This window comes from Odontesthes bonariensis, chromosome 21 (assembly GCF_027942865.1).
Source record: "Odontesthes bonariensis isolate fOdoBon6 chromosome 21, fOdoBon6.hap1, whole genome shotgun sequence".
In the NCBI taxonomy this organism is placed as follows: Eukaryota; Metazoa; Chordata; class Actinopteri; order Atheriniformes; family Atherinopsidae; genus Odontesthes; species Odontesthes bonariensis.
The window spans coordinates 9,044,409-9,060,868 of record NC_134526.1 but is presented as its reverse complement, the minus strand read 5'-3'; the positions used below and the strand labels follow the sequence as shown (position 1 = coordinate 9,060,868).

The window sequence follows — 16,460 nt, the reverse complement described above, 5'->3', positions numbered from 1 at the left end:
AAAAATGTCCCATCTGGTAGAAAACTTACAACATATCCCTTAAAGTATTTATAGGATGTTCTTCATGGGACGATAGTCTGATGAACTGATCTGTAATCATGACAGTTCAATCAGTATCAATCAAGAGGTCATTAAATTCTACTGGTTGAGTGCATTCAGCAGCTTACAAAGACTGCAATGACTTTGGACGTAAAGACTGCAAAGCTTTTGGGGGATTAAACTAAAGAAACACATTACGTTTTAAATAGATTTTTTGCAAAGCAAGTCATCAATCATGTGTGCATCTGGGTTTGTTCCGTGTAATAGGTCAGATATTTTTAAACTTTATGAGAAAATGTGTGTTTTTACTCTGTGACTCACTGTGTGGAAGTAAAGGCTAAGTTTTTTTTTAAGGTTTTACTTCACAAAAAATACACTGTAATTACCAGCTCAGTTTTCTGTGTTCATACACTAACCAAGCACTTATTAGGAAAACCAGCTCATCCAATCAGACGGCAGTAGTGCCATATATTAAATACTCCAGATAGCATTAGAATTTCTGACTTTGCCGATCTAATTTATTCTCATCACACAAGTTTCTAAAGTTTGATCAGAATTATTCAGAACGATGAGGGACAAAACCCATATATTTGTCATGGTTTGAGACAGAGATTGGACCCTGGAAGCAGAGACACTCAAAGCAAGTAGTTTCAAAAGGTTTATTCATTAGATTCAAGCATTTCCCAAAAGTATTTTGAGGCTCTGTGTGCAAATCTCAACAGGTGACAGGTCAGTGTCAAGCTCACCAGGTAAGAAATTATTCTTGGGTTTTCAGAGACAGCAGAGTCAACTGACTGTGAGTAGTCATGAACAGACCCTTCTGGATTCTCCTGGCGGGATGATTGGGGTGGCGATTGTTCCCCCTGTGGGAGAGATTTCTGAAGTGGTAACTTACTGAGTTCCCATGTGCAGGATTCTGAGGCAGGCTGCAAGCTGTGAGTAAAAGCCGGTGAATAAAACTGACTTCAGTGGTCATAATCCTGGGAGGAGCAGAGGACAAAACTGCTAAATATTGCAAAAAGGATTCACAGGAAACAAAGGGGAAAAGGGAAACTGGAACATAAGGAAAGGGAGGCAACTTCCAGATCTTAATACCATTGAGCTGCAGACAAATATCTCTTTCTAAAGAAAAATCTGACACTTGGCTGGTTTAAACTGACAGAAAGGCCATCATAAGTTATCCACCCATGCTGTACAGAAACGCAGCTCAACAAGCAACAACTCTGAGCTGGATGGACTGAAAAAAACTATGCGAAGTTCCACAATGTCAGTCAGAGTTAGCTGCTATGTGCCAACCAAAACTGGTCTGATGAATCTCTCTTTCTGCTGAGGAACTTCCCAATTTGGCACAGTCTGCATGAAACTGTGGTACAAACCTGTCAACAGTCCAGGCTGCTGCAGGTAGTGTAATGATGTAGGTACCTGCACATTTTAGGCCACTTAATGCCCTGCATGGTTAATACGTTGAATACCACAGCGTGACTGATAACACTTTAAAATTAGAGGGACAGGAACAACTTTTCTCCAACTTGAAAACACAAAGTACTTCATTGCAGACATGAAAGCAGCTAGCATAAATACTCCCGTCGACGTGTTCTCAGACGGATTATTCAGAGTTGACCTTTGTCAAATTAAGCTCATTCCTCCCTGCTGCCAATCATCAGGAGGGTTTGTTATAAGACAAGGTAATCTGCCAGCTGCAGCCTGTTCTGTCTACTCGGCTTTGATCCAGCATTAATGGCTTCTGTCGTTGTACTCTCTGGTACATAATGCCTGAATGGTTTGTTCTCACAGTTCCATATTTAGGAGGAAAGTTTGCAATAAGAAAGATTTTTTTTAAATATCAGCCAGTTGTTACTAAACGGGCCTTCTGGATATATATATCCTCGAGGACCCAGGGGTCAAGGGACCAGGGTCTTAATGTCAGTGTGAACATGTCAAAACTGGAGTCACCCACACAACTATAATGAAACACGTAACATTCATAAATAGATTCAAAATGTGCACAGAGAGATACACCATGACTTTTAAGGAATGGACGATAACCACTAAGTGACCAAATAGTGACATGAAACTGGGTATAGTCACAAAGTTACACCAATGAGACACAAATTGATCACAGAGATGGGAAATAATCGCAAACAAATGCAAACTGATTACAAATGAAGGCTAAATCACTGCAAAGAACACAACACAACCCACAAGAGACAACGACAACAGACAACCCCCCCCCCCAAAAAAAAATACAATCAAATGTTAAATTACATTAAAAAAAAATAGACAAAATGACCAAAAACAGATGGACAATGACCTTGTATAACTCACAACTGATCAGAAAATGAGCAGTATGAGATGTACAGCAACATAAAAAAAACCCATAAATCAAAACACAAAATGAGCATAAAAAGACATGAAAAGACAATAACACAAAAGGAGATATAGGATTTGTTAGAATTTGCTTTAGAATTTTGTTTGAGTGGAAATGGCAGGAAGTATTACTGTGAGTCATGTCTTAAATTTTTGTTCTAAGTGTTTGTGAAACTGTACAGTTACAGACTGAACAGACCTGTTCACACGCCCGGGAGCAAAGTCCAGCTACTGACTGAAGTATGTCCGAAGCTATGATGCTGTAGACTGTGTGAGAAAACATTCGAGACATTCTGCCTCTTCTAAATTCATCTGTGGGAGATCATGTGGACTTTGTCAGATGTCTGTTGTGGTTAGAAAATCCGGATGTTATTAGAGCAGAGCGACAGTCTGGAGCTTCTTTCAGGGCTGATTTTGTTTTAGCCTCATGACAAAAGAAACAGAAGAATATCTAAATGAGAGTAGCTTTATTCATAATTCAGTTGTGTTGATATTCACTTTACAAACTATACAAGTTTACAAATGACTTTACAGTCTTAAAAACATACATTCCCTAAAAACAGAGAGTGAAAACTAAAAAATAAATAACAGCAAAGTACAGCATGAGTTTTTAAAAGATGAGACAGAAGCTGCGTGTTTAATTCTCAGTGGATTATTCCAGATCTGGAGCTGCAACTGTGAATACTTTGCTGCCCTCTGTCTCCATCCCTGCCCTGGGGACAAAGAGCAGCAGCTGCACTGCACATCTAAGAGGGCATAAGGGAGGAAAAGGCTGACAATTATAAGGCTGGGTGGGGCATGTCCAGTTTTATGGCTTAAAAACAAGCACGAAAGCTTTAAAATCAATACTTCATACCACTGGTAACTAATACTCATTTTTTTCTGGTGTCATGTACTGTGAAGGTGATTACTCTTGGTAATCTCGGTGGTGTCTGGCCTTAAAAGAGCCATTATGCTTCATTTGCTTGTGAAGGTGCAGAAAAAAGAAATCCTGACCTTTTAGGACCCTTGCTTTTTCTGAACTACTTTGTTCAGTCCCCATTTTATGTTGCAGCCCAACGAGCTGGCTCACTAGATTACAAAGACATCCAAACCAACCAGAGATATTGAAATTACTTCACAATAGGTCCACAAAGAGATGGAATGTACCACAAAGACACAGCAGGCACAAAACCAACAAAATGCCTGTGACAAGCAGCACTGTCATGACATCAAAGTTTAAGCAGTTTGCAGGTGAAGTCTCTGTGAAGCAAATGTTCCGGCAGCTGTGGTATCCAGGTGCCTTTTGTGGTATCCAAATTGTCTTTGATATTGGTAATTATTGAGGTGCCATCTATTCCAATTTGAGTCATTTAGGATCTCTCCGCTTGCTCAACCAGGTGTACTAAGTGTTTTGATTCATCATCAGGTTTCAAACAGCAGCGACTTTCCTCCTCAGTCGACCAAAGTCTGGCACACTACCTCTGGGAAAGTTTGGTTTGTAGCACTCCTCTCATCGAGCGACTGATTTGAGGCCCTGGTGTTTTGTTCAGTTGCTATGGTAACCTGATATCCATAATGCATAATGTTGCTTTGTAAGATTAGAGAGCTTTAGGTAAGACATGCAGGTCTATTTACAGCTGGGAAATGTGGGCAGTGTGCAGATAGAGCAGAGGATTTATGTTTAGATGTGTCTTGTCATGCATACATTATTCATTATCTCAGTGCTGGAAGGTCTCTGAGACAATATATCAGTAAAGTATATGCACAGGGAGGGACCTTCCCTTTGAAGCAACATTTTAATTATCATACACAATCTGCACAGAAAACAACAACTTGTAACGCCGCCATTACATGTGGGAAAGAACCTGCAGGAACTTCACACAGAATGTCAACAACACCACAGTATAAACGTAGAGGGAAACGAATGAAACCGTCTCATAATAAAACCTTTAGTCTAGATCCATGACTGTAAATCCCGTCATGTCCCAGTGAGACTAGACTCATTTCAGTATTGTCTAGTCACAATGTTGTGGTACTTTTCCTTTAAAAGACTTGCAGTGAAACATATTTGCGGAATTTATTCCATAAGGATGAGGTGGTAGATAAATTTACAATCATTCTTACCAGGCAGAGAAACCTGATCACATCTGAATCATTACACAACGCCTCCGGTGAGAACTAAAGTACTTTGTTTGCCTCAGATGCAGAAAACAAGACAAAACATTGCTTTTCCACTATAATCATTTTTCATTAGCATAGCTTGGTTTTGGACATTTTTATGTTATTTTTGAGTATCATAACAAATATTCACACACACTGTAAAATCAAAGAGGATCAGAGACATTTTTCTTATTTTGCGAAAAATAATATTATTCAAACGGATCCACTGGAGCCTGAGATATGAACTTACCAGCAATCAACTCTTTGTCTTTTCTGGATTTTTCTTATAGCAACGAGCCTTTATTACCTCAACTATTATCAAATTGTTCTTTTTTTTAAATAATCTTTTTAGGTTTATAATCAACCACAAAGCTTTTTAGATGTGTTTCCCATTCCTACAATCACACACATTCATATACTCCCCTCTTATTAGACACTGTGGATGCTCTCTTTAGGCAGTTTGCTGCAGCTTATCCCTACAGTCACACACAGATTAATATATTGGAGGCAATGTTCAGCATCTTCCCCAACACATTGACATGCTGAGGATTGAACTACCAACCTCCCAGGAGGACCACTCTGCCGAGACCAATCGCTCCAGTTAGAAGTACTTGAATCTTAAACATCTATAAACACTGGATAGTGTCTAGTCAATTAACTGGGTGAGTGTGCATATTCAAACAGCCTGTGTTTGTTGACTCTTTAACTGTTATCATACACCCAATGTTTGTATTCATACCAACGTTTGAAGCACCTTAAGTCTGCCTGGAAAAAACAGCTTGGTTTGTTTCCCGGCGAGAGTTAAACTGACCTCGCCATGCTTGTGGCAAAGCGTCAGACTTTTACAATGAGTAAGAGTCAGTATTTATATATTCAGTGTATTAATTTAACGCTGAATGAAACACATTAACATATGAACTGATACCCTAATAAGACTACTTATTTCAGCTCCCACCATGACTTTAGTACCCCTGTTACTGTTGAATCAGAGTTTCGGATCAATGATCTACCTTCGTATGGTTGTTTAGATCACAGGCTTTAGCAACAAGTAACATCAGCTACATGTGTCCACCACGTTTGACATTAAACTCAACAAAGAGCAGCTCCCATTCCTCTAAGAAATATGCAGTAAGTGTGCTTATTTAGTGCTCAAGGTTGGATGATTAAGAACACTCTCCTATGTATTTTCGACAATATTGAATTCATCCATCTCCAAGAGCACTCATTGCCAATTACTCATCAGGTTTGTGAGAGTTCAGATGTTAAGGCTGTTCAGCCGACAGAGTCCCCGTACTACGAGAGAACAAGGACAGAAAATGTTGTGCTTTCTGCAAATGGACTCTTCAGAATAACTATTCGACACTTCACAGAAGCATGTGCCACAGAATAATCTCACTTAGGAGAACAAAGAGGTAGCATCTGATCTGAAATAACTGTCACAAGAACAGTTGTTTTTTTACTAATCTGCGATCTTTGTTTGGATGTCATATCGTATTCTTGCTTGCTCTGAGCCGGTCTTTTGTGAGCACAGAATTCCAACTTCAGGAAACTGTTTCTGCACTCAAACGGTTGGATCAGCCTCTTAACTCATATCTCAGTCTATTTATAATCCTCTTAACCAAATGTTAAAGCTACATGTCCACTGCAAGTGAAAATATACAGTATATATAAACACAATTGTTAAAGACTGTCAAAATAGTGACGCAAAAAATCCACTCCACATGACTCCATAAAATGAACACATCACTGAATGAATTTGGTCACATTTTAATTGTTTATGGGGTCAGATTTAGCACATGTTAATGAGGAGATCTTGCATTCAAGGCTGCATTTTAATTACTCCCAGTAATGTCCATCTTCTTTCACATTTTTCATCCTTCTTCCTCTCTTCTCTTCTCTTCTCTTCTCTTCTCTTCTCTTCTCTTCTCTTCTCTTCTCTTCTCTTCTCAAGATTTGACTGTTTTAGCCAAACAAAGCTAAATCTAACCAGGCAACTGTGGTCAGAAGCGGAGTTACAGTAATAGGAGAGTGTTCCTCACAAGATGTCCCAGCGCACCACATGGCGTGAAGCATCTTCACATTCTCTGTACAAGGAGATGGGAAAATAGAGAGGGCGTGTGGACATAGAAGGTAAAAAGGACCAGGCGTGTCAGCTGAAGCAGCTTCTATTTCACCCAGAGTCAGTGGATCTCACAATGATTTCACAGAACTCAACAGCAGGTTGATCAAAGCCATAGTTGATTAGTTTCTGCTGTTGGGCTGTTTTCAGAGAGAAACGAGGAGAACGCTGGAGGACAAGAACGAGAGGAAGTTGAACTCTCGGCACAAAACGAGACAAAAGCTGAGACCACCTCCCAGAGGTGAAACTAAAGGAACTGAGCTTAGCCAGAGAGGTGAATATAACCTGTCGATTTGCACATTTCATGCACTGAGTCGGCCTTTACGCTTATGACATGTTATTTTGGTGATGAAGGTGCCCAAATAAGACTCACAGGAGCGCTGCGCAGGTGATCTGCCACCTACCCTGGTTTTCAAGGACAAAACTTGTCTCGAGGGCAATCGTTTGCTTTATAATAAATAATAAATAATATTCTGATATTAGGGATAGTTTGCTGCCTCTGAAGTCGCTGAAATGCTGCACAACTCACAATAAATGATTCAGCACTGTCAAAGCTGCATGAATGCCCTGCAGCCGCCCCCCTCCAGAAACGAGCATACCACTGTGTATAAAAGACACAAAACTTTGGGAACACATTCCTGTTTTGTCTGTGTGCTTTCTACCTTTTTCTCTGACCGACTCTTCACGTGTCCTTTTTTACAGTTTAGCCTGTTATCCTTATTTTTCTTTGTTTTTCACTTCGCAAATGAAGAAGAAATTTTAACGTTCTGGTTGGAAAAAAAAAGAAGCTGAGAGCAAAGTTGAACACTATTGTAGTTGAACACCGCTCCAATAGTTCCTGTCTTTGGTGAGGAAAGCTTAAAAGCTTACGGGTGTATTTGGTGTTACCATTTAAAGGATAATTCAGCTTTTTTTCATCCTGGAAAATTTGTCAATGAAAGAGCAAAGCATAATATTTTTTACAGGTGGAAACGTAGAGGTTCATGCTCACACTGAATGTCAGTGTGCAAATACTCATTAAGGGGCACAGACTGTTTCATCTGTGATGGAAACATGTCATTATCCCAACTCTGTACTCCCTTTCGTGCATGAAAAGTGTCTTTGCATCTGCATTTTGGTCTCATTGTAGATAAAAGTACGAGTCTACAAGCTGTGCTGTTTTCAAATGCATCAGTCAGCTGTTCACAGGGTTGTAGATGTACCAGTTCAGAAAAAAATGATCTTTTATTGTCATGAAAGATTTCTCCAGTTCACCATTAGTTTGCCTCCAGCCTGTTTGCATCTACTCCTCTACCATGGATCAAAGCATTGATATTGTGATGCTCTGTGATGCTCTGTGATGGCCCCCTTTAACTATCTTGCATTAGGAGTTGTTACACCATCAGTGTTCGGCTCAAATTACCGACCAAGCATTTTTTGAAAAAGCATCTTTTCCAGAACTGTTTACAGTGTAGAGTTGTGCTGATACAGACATATCTGATCAGTTTGGCCTTTGTTCAGTTTAATTTGTGGTGTTTCAGGGATTAAGTGAAGACTTTGCGGCGTCATGACAACACAAATTTAGCAGAATTAAACATTATTGCACAGTCACTGTGTTCATTTGGTTCTCACTCAATAAATAATCTAATGTTCAAACACACATACACATCATAGTCTGTTGAACTTTATTAGATAAATGTTTGTTTCTGTTTTTTTTTTTGCTCTCCGAGCTAAAGGACCCTAGAGTGTGATGAGCCACTTAATGCGATAGATTAATCACGAATAAGATGCCAGAGGCCAAACGTTGTGTGGAAGGTATCGACAACAAATTAAAGCTGATCTCTTTTCACTAATTGGTCATGTTTGAGAAAACATAAAAGTCCAACCTTCCGAGGTCTGTGTAAATCTTAACGGTGGGTCCAGAATGCACAACACAAGAGGCAGGCTGCAGTCCAGAAATCCAGTGAAGACACAGGTCAAACGCTAAGAGGCAGGCAGTGGAACAAACAACTTCAGGAGTTTTGGGTTCCCTGCATAGTTCTGAGTTCTGATGTAGATTTTCGCTGCCACAGGAGGAAATGTGGACTGCTATAGTTTGTGTTTCTGCCGTGGAAACAGATATCATTGTGGATAAGTAGCTGCTTAGTTACGGAGTGAAACAGAGTTAAAGATAAATAAGATTGCCCAGTTCAGCCTCTTACTGTATTTCTTCATTAGTAATTATTTTCTGTTTCTTCCTCTTTATGGTGAAATTGAGTTTAATTGAGGTCAAGTTCACTTTCAACCAACCAGCATTTTACCTACACACACCAACACACCAACGTCAGCTTTTAGGACTTCATGCAACCTCTCCATAGCCGCTGCATTGGCTTCATTCTCACAATCCTTCGCTCTGCACACTCTGTATGCAAAGATAAATAGAAACATAAGACAATAAATCTGGTTTTAGATGAAAAACATGAAAAGAAAAAAAAATCTAAAGCCAGGAGAACTTGAAAGGAACCAATAATGAAAAGAAGGCTTGACTCTGAAGATAAAAAGCTCAGAAAGAACCGGGGTGTATATATAGCAGCTGAGTGATGTCAGATAAACCTCAGGTGTGAGCTGATGGAACTGATGGAACATGTGGAAATATAAGAAGGCGGAAGCTGTAATGCACAAAGACAAAACGAACATGGAAAACACAACTAGAACATTGGATATTTGAAGCTGATTAATTGTATCTAACCCCAAACATTCACAACATTAAACCCCAACAATAAAAAGAACGAGTTGAAAGTCTATAATGAAAATAGCTCATAGTCAAATCAGAGTAAAAATCAGAGTTTAGTTATGTGAGGTCAAGTGGGTTTTTGGTCTCATATCCATGTCATGTCTCGTCATTTCTGGTTTTATTTTTGAAATGTTAACTCTCCCTCTCGTTTCAGGACACTTGCCCTTCCTCCCGTGTTCCAGTCTGATTGGCGTATGAATGATTCCACCTGTTCCCTATTATCCCTGTGTGCATAAGAGTCTGCGTCTCTCCTTGTCTTGTGCCAGTGTGTTGTATCAGTTAGTCTTACGTGCATCACGCCTTTTCCAAGCATGTTCAAAGTTCCAAGATTACCTTTTGCTGTATCCTCGCCAAGAAAGATTTTTTTGTTCCTGTTAACTTTGATAAAATAGTCGTGCTAAAGTACTAGTTTAAGTTTTTTCATTCTTGTTTTTTCCACCCAGTTTGAGTGTTTTATACATTTTCATAGTGTAGTGCCTTTATTAGGAGAGGTTATTTGTTTTTCCTCCGTAGCAGGAGTGATATTTAGTTAAAGTTCAATTTTGATAGTCCTTTTGTTTGTTCCTCCGTATAGTGGAGTGATTTTGATTTTGATAAATTTTCATAGATATACTTCTCTCATTTTGGGAAAAGTATATATATGTATATATGATAATTAATAACTTCCATAGCCTGTTTTGTTTCTCTCTGGAGAGACTTGAGAACTTCTGCTCCTTCTGCTTTTTGCCCTTTTTTTCAGTCATTTAGAAGGATGTAGTCATCCCATCCCCCTATTTTGATTGTTTAAATTACAAAATCCTGGTGAACACTAATAATGACATTTACAGTATTCGCTTTCATCATCTAATATCGATGCGGGGGTGAGAAAACTAAAAGATATATATATTAAAAAAAAGAAAGACCAGCTGGTGTGGTGGGACAGCTCAGATGAGAAACATCTGGTACCAGGATGTGTTCACATTATCTTTTGACAAAGTTTTGTGTTATATAACATGTTTTAAAAAAGGAAAACACGCAAAAGAAATATTTGGAATGCACCAAAGATATATATCTTGGTATATCTTAAATTGCCCCTATCACATGTAATTTAATTCAATTAATTACTCAATAACATTGGTTTAAGCTGCTTTGTTGCAGCTTTTACTTTGGAGAGTTGGATGTGTTGATAATGGAAAAAGTAACTGAGTTGCTCTGCTTCTTAGAGGGAAGTTGCCCTCATGAAAATACATGAAGCCTGAGCTCAGCCGCGGCACCTAATGTTACTTTGATTGGGATAAAACATGCAAAGCAGACTGGTCTTCTTCTTGAATAGCCACAGGATGGTAATTCCACGTTTGCATTGCTAATAAAGTCATGACAACAGGGGCATAAAAGTGAGAACGTGTCTCTCTGACACTTTTTGCAATTCAACTGGCTGTTTGGGTTGAGAGGAAGATGACCCAATCCCCTCGTGGTGCTGTTTGAATTACAGAAAAACACACCTAATCATCTCTGCATTGAGGAAATTAATGCAATTAGATTTTTTGTTTGTTTTGTTTTAGCTTTTTCATGGAAAAACAGTTAAAAAATAATCATTATGAAAGACGTATTTCTCATTAAGAGCAGCAATATGAACCCGTTTAGACGTATCCAAATATTGATTGATAAAAGTCTGACAATGTGAAATCGGCATGGAATAAGATCTTATGGAAGTAAGATCCAATTAACCTATACTACTTATAGCAATGCTCTTCATTTTGCTTTTTCTCTGTGGAACTTCATCTCGACACTTTGAACTCCTCGGAGCTGCCAGAGCAGCGGAGGGTTTGTCCAAAGAGAAATTAACGTGAAGGCAGGAATCGTATTAAACTTAGAAGCAGCTCTGTGAAGGTGACAGCCTGAAAAGAAAGCACCTCTCTAATCAGAGTCACAGCTGGTTTCTGTCAGAGTGGCTGAGAGGAACATGGGAAGCTGCTGCAATATTTCATTTAGAGGAGCGAGTGATAAGCACTCAGCACAGGCCGCCGCTACACCTCAATACACACACACACACACACAAACAAACACACACAAAATGGAGCTCTGATTTTTTTCTCATCCATGAAGAGGCTGTGATTTTCTCAGGCTGATATACTGCTGGAATCTAATTATGTAACAGAAAATGTGATACACACGCTTGTCATTGGCTTTACCTGCAACACCTGTGAAATCTGATGGAATTTCATACATCTCTGCCATGACTTCTACTTTTGCAAAGCCTCATGTCATGACAACTTCAAGTTCAATATGTATGTGCTGTATTTATTATCCTTCATCTTATCCAGGTCTTATCCATGTCTTATCTAGGTCTTATCCAGGTCTTATCCAGGTCTTATCCAGGTCTTATCCAGGTCTTATCCAGGTCTTATCAGGTCTTATTCAGGTCTTATCCAGGTCTTATCCATGTCTTATCCAGGTCTTATCCTGGTCTTATCCAGGTCTTATCCTGGTCTTATCAGGTCTTATCAGGTCTTATCCAGGTCTTATCCAGGTCTTATCCAGGTCTTATCCATGTCTTATCCAGGTCTTATCCAGGTCTTATCCAGGTTTTATCCAGGTCTTATCCAGGTCTTATCAGGTCTTATCCAGGTCTTATCCAGGTCTTATCCAGGTCTTTTCCATGTCTTATCCAGGTCTTATCAGGTCTTATCAGGTCTTATCCAGGTCTTATCCAGGTCTTATCCAGGTCTTATCTATGTCTTATCCACATCTTATCCAGGTCTTATCCAGGTCTTATCCATGTCTTATCCAGGTCTTATCCATGTCTTATCCAGGTCTTATCCATGTCTTATCCAGGTCTTATCCAGGTCTTATCCATGTCTTATCCAGGTCTTATCCAGGTCTTATCCACATCTAATCCAGGTCTTATCAGGTCTTATCCAGGTCTTATCAGGTCTTATCCAGGTCTTATCAGGTCTTATCCAGGTCTTATCCAGGTCTTATCCAAGTCTTATCCATGTCTTATCCATGTCTTATCCATGTCTTATCCAGGTCTTATCCAGGTCTTATCCAGGTTTTATCCAGGTCTTATCCAGGTCTTATCCATGTCTTATCCAGGTCTTATCCAGGTCTTATCCAGGTCTTATCCATGTCTTATCCAGGTCTTATCCAGGTCTTATCAGGTCTTATCCATATCTTATCCAGGTCATATCCAGGTCTTATCCAGGTCTTATCAGGTCTTATCCAGGTCTTATCCAGGTCTTATCCAGGTCTTATCCATGTCTTATCCATGTCTTATCCACATCTAATCCAGGTCTAATCCAGGTCTTATCAGGTCTTATCCAGGTCTTATCAGGTCTTATCCAGGTCTTATCCAGGTTTTATCCAGGTCTTATCCATGTCTTATCCATGTCTTATCCATGTCTTATCTAGGTCTTATCCAGGTCTTATCCACATCTTATCCATGTCTTATCCATGTCTTATCCACATCTAATCCAGGTCTTATCCAGGTCTAATCCAGGTCTAATCCAGGTCTTATCTAGGTCTTATCCAGGTCTTATCCAGGTCTTATCCGTGTCTTATCCAGGTCTTATCCAGGTCTTATCCATGTCTTATCCATATCTTATCCATGTCTTATCCACATCTAATCCAGGTCTTATCCAGGTCTTATCAGGTCTTATCCAGGATATATCCAGGTCTAATCCAGGTCTAATCCAGGTCTAATCCAGGTCTTATCCAGGTCTTATCAGGTCTTATCAGGTCTTATCCAGGTTTTATCCAGGTCTTATCAGGTCTTATCAGGTCTTATCCAAGTCTTATCCATGTCTTATCCATGTCTTATCCACATCTAATCCAGGTCTTATCCAGGTCTTATCAGGTCTTATCCAGGATATATCCAGGTCTAATCCAGGTCTAATCCAGGTCTAATCCAGGTTTTATCCAGGTCTTATCAGGTCTTATCAGGTCTTATCCAGGTTTTATCCAGGTCTTATCAGGTCTTATCAGGTCTTATCTAGGTCTTATCCAGGTCTTATCCAGGTCTTATCCGTGTCTAATCCAGGTCTTATCCAGGTCTTATCCAGGTCTTATCCAGGTCTTATCCAGGTCTTATCCATGTCTTATCCAGGTCTTAATAAGTATGGCTAATTAGCTACAGCTAATCTACTGGGCTGCATTAAAATCTTTATAAAACCTTTTCCAAGGGAAAAGGGTGTTCCAGATTTTAGTTCTTCTCATTCATTTTCACAATATACTCTTGTTCATAGTATTTTTGCTTTATGTTATAATAACTGCTTCAGGTGTAATGGCAGTGGAGGATGTGAAGGTTGTTTTATAGGGTTCCACGGGACTGTTTAAAAAAAACACACCATATTTCATCTGTACATCTGTGTCTCTCTTTTGATACTCTCCACACAGTCTAGAACAGGGGTCTCCAACCTTTTTCCCTCTGAGAGCTACTTTAAAAACTAAAAATGGCCGAGAGCTACTCGTGTTTTGTAACATTTATTATCATTGCTCAGTTTTAACAAACAAACTCAATAAGCTTTCTTTTCCTGAACATTTACAATATGTTACTGTCCGCAGCTCACATTCTGTATTAAAACATCACAAAAATATTATTAGCATTACTACAAATACAGTTACTTATTCACTTATCCTTGTTATATATGTCCATGTCACTGTATCACACTTCACAAAACTATTTACATGCACCAAGACATCTGAAAATGAAATGTTATTATGGATCATTTACAATTTCTACAAACCAAGAATCAAAAACTTGACCCAACATAACCTTTTAAATCATCAATATATCAGTATATTCTAAATATGCAAAATCCACATAAAGAACCACATAAAGAACAAAAATTGCATTCACAATGAAAACCATTTAGTTCAGTTCAATATTGAGCAGTGAAGGTGTGCGCGCGTGTGTGTGTGCGTGTGTGTGTGTGTGTGTGTGTGTGAGTGTGAACGTGTTCAGAAGTTCAGCCTTTTTAGCTAGTGAGATGACTGACACTGCAAGGAGTCAACAAGAGAGGTGTATGCTGGAGTGTATCCATTTAAGTTCACTCTTATGGAGTCATTTAAATGTTCATCAGTCAGTCTCGTTCTGAGCTTTGATTTCAGGACATTCATGTCAGAAAAAGCTGACTCAGAGAGGTATGTAGACCCAAACAAAGCAGACATTTTTAGAAGCTGCTTGGTGAAGATTTTCATAATTATCTGGCTCTGCCAAGCTCCAGAAATGCTGTGAATTCTGCTGGGACTTTAACTGCACATTGTTTTGAAGGTTTATAACCTCCATTTCCATTTCTACAGGATCAACACAGAAAAGTTCAGCCATCTGTCCTGAAATCTCACTTATGTCCACATTCATGAAAGGGTTGGCCATAAATGTCACACAGGGCTCAAGTATCTCAAAGTCACTGAATCTGTCAGCAAACTCCTGTCCAAGCCTTGATAAGAGGTTCCAATACTTGGACACATTTAAAACGCTGGCTGCACCTGTGTGACTGTCCAGCATCTTTGAGATAGAGGGGAAGTGCTGAAATCTTCTGTTTTTCACTTGCTGAATGTACAATGACAGTTTTGCACTGAACGCCTTGACAGCACTGATCATGTCACATATATTTTTACCTTTGCCTTGTAACTGTGGGTTCAGGTGGTTCATTTTCTCAGTTACATCGGTCAGGAAAGCAAGATTAAGTAGCCACTCTGCATCAGATAATAGGGTGGTGTCCTCCTCCCTTGTTTCCATGAATGCCTTGATTTCAGCCAGCAAGGAAAGAAAGCGCTGTAGTATCTTGCCCCGACTTAGCCATCTGACCTCGGTGTGGAGGAGGAGATGCCCATACTCCGCAGAGCATTCCTCCAGGAACTGCTTGAAGCTCCGGTGTTGCTTTGCCTTTGCTTGAATGGAATTGATGATCCTGATAACAGGTGCATGATTTGGTCAAATCACTTTTGCGCATGTAGCCTGCTGATGAATGATGCAATGATAGTTCAAAAACTTTGGAAAGTCCAGGTCCGCTTTGCAGTGCGCAATAAATCCGGAGTGACAACCTTTCATTGCATTCAATAGGGATCTTTTTTTTCCACAAAGTAATCCTTTACTGCATTATAAATATCAACTCCCCTGGTTGTTGTTTTCAATGGGAGTAAGGTCAAAAACTCCTCTTTGGTGGAAAAGTCGTCAAACACCATCCGAATGAACACAGCTAGCTGGGCTGTATCACTGCGGTCCACAGACTCATCGCACTGAATAGAGAACCATTTTCACGTGTTAATGTCTGATTCCAGCTGTTTTACCGCATCCGCAGACAGCGCAGACACTCTCCTTGCCATGGTATTGGCACAAAGCTGTCCATGGGCAATAGCAGACAAAATTTCCTCCTTATTTTTATGGTCCCTGGTAACGTTTCAGCCACCGCGGTCATGGCCTCCTTCACGATCCCGCCATCGGTGAATGGCTTTTTGCGCTTTGTTAAAATGTGTGCCACTTTAAACGAAGCGTCTGTTGCTGAATTGTCTTTCTTTGTCGGTTTGGTGAACAGAGACTGTTGCCGTTGAAGCGTTGTCTTCAGCTCCGTTATCTTGTCTTTTCGCAGACTGCTACCTGGAGGAAAGTTTGGCGAAAAGTTGCCGTGAACTTTGGTGAAATGGCGCTCCACATTACACCTTTTACCGACCGACACGCTGGCACCACAGATCAGACACACACGCCTGTCGTTAACGTTTGTAAAACAAAATTCTGTCTCCCACTCTTGGTGAAAATGGTACGTTTTAATCCGCTTGTTGGTTTGTACACTTGTTGTCGCCATCGTGAACTTCTTCTCACATCACCACTGACTCATCAAGATTGACAGCAGCGCAAATTTTTGATTGACAGCTAATTGGCAAATAAGTATTGGGAGTGTTGGAAGGGACGGGACATAAATTCAAGTAGATTTGCCAAGGGACCAATTAAGTTTTCAAATTAATGTATGATTCATTGGCCCTTTGGCGAGCTACTTGGAAAGGGGTGGCGAGCTACCGGTAGCTCGCGAGCGACGCGTTGGAGACCCACGGTCTAGAACAATT

General features: G+C 39.8%; 1 protein-coding gene across 2 annotated transcripts in view; it reads left to right on the top strand.

The window, feature by feature from the left end:
- Positions 1 to 16,460, top strand: part of eif3d (eukaryotic translation initiation factor 3, subunit D) — a 145,550-nt gene that overhangs the window by 55,318 nt on the left and 73,772 nt on the right. Inside the window, exon 1 of one of the 2 annotated variants that reach the window (XM_075453440.1) lies at positions 272 to 275. The exons of the other annotated variant lie outside the window; for it this stretch is intronic. The gene's annotated coding sequence lies outside the window, so the exon portion shown is untranslated. Of the gene's footprint in view, positions 1 to 271; positions 276 to 16,460 lie in introns of those variants that run through there. 2 annotated transcript variants of the gene reach the window in all.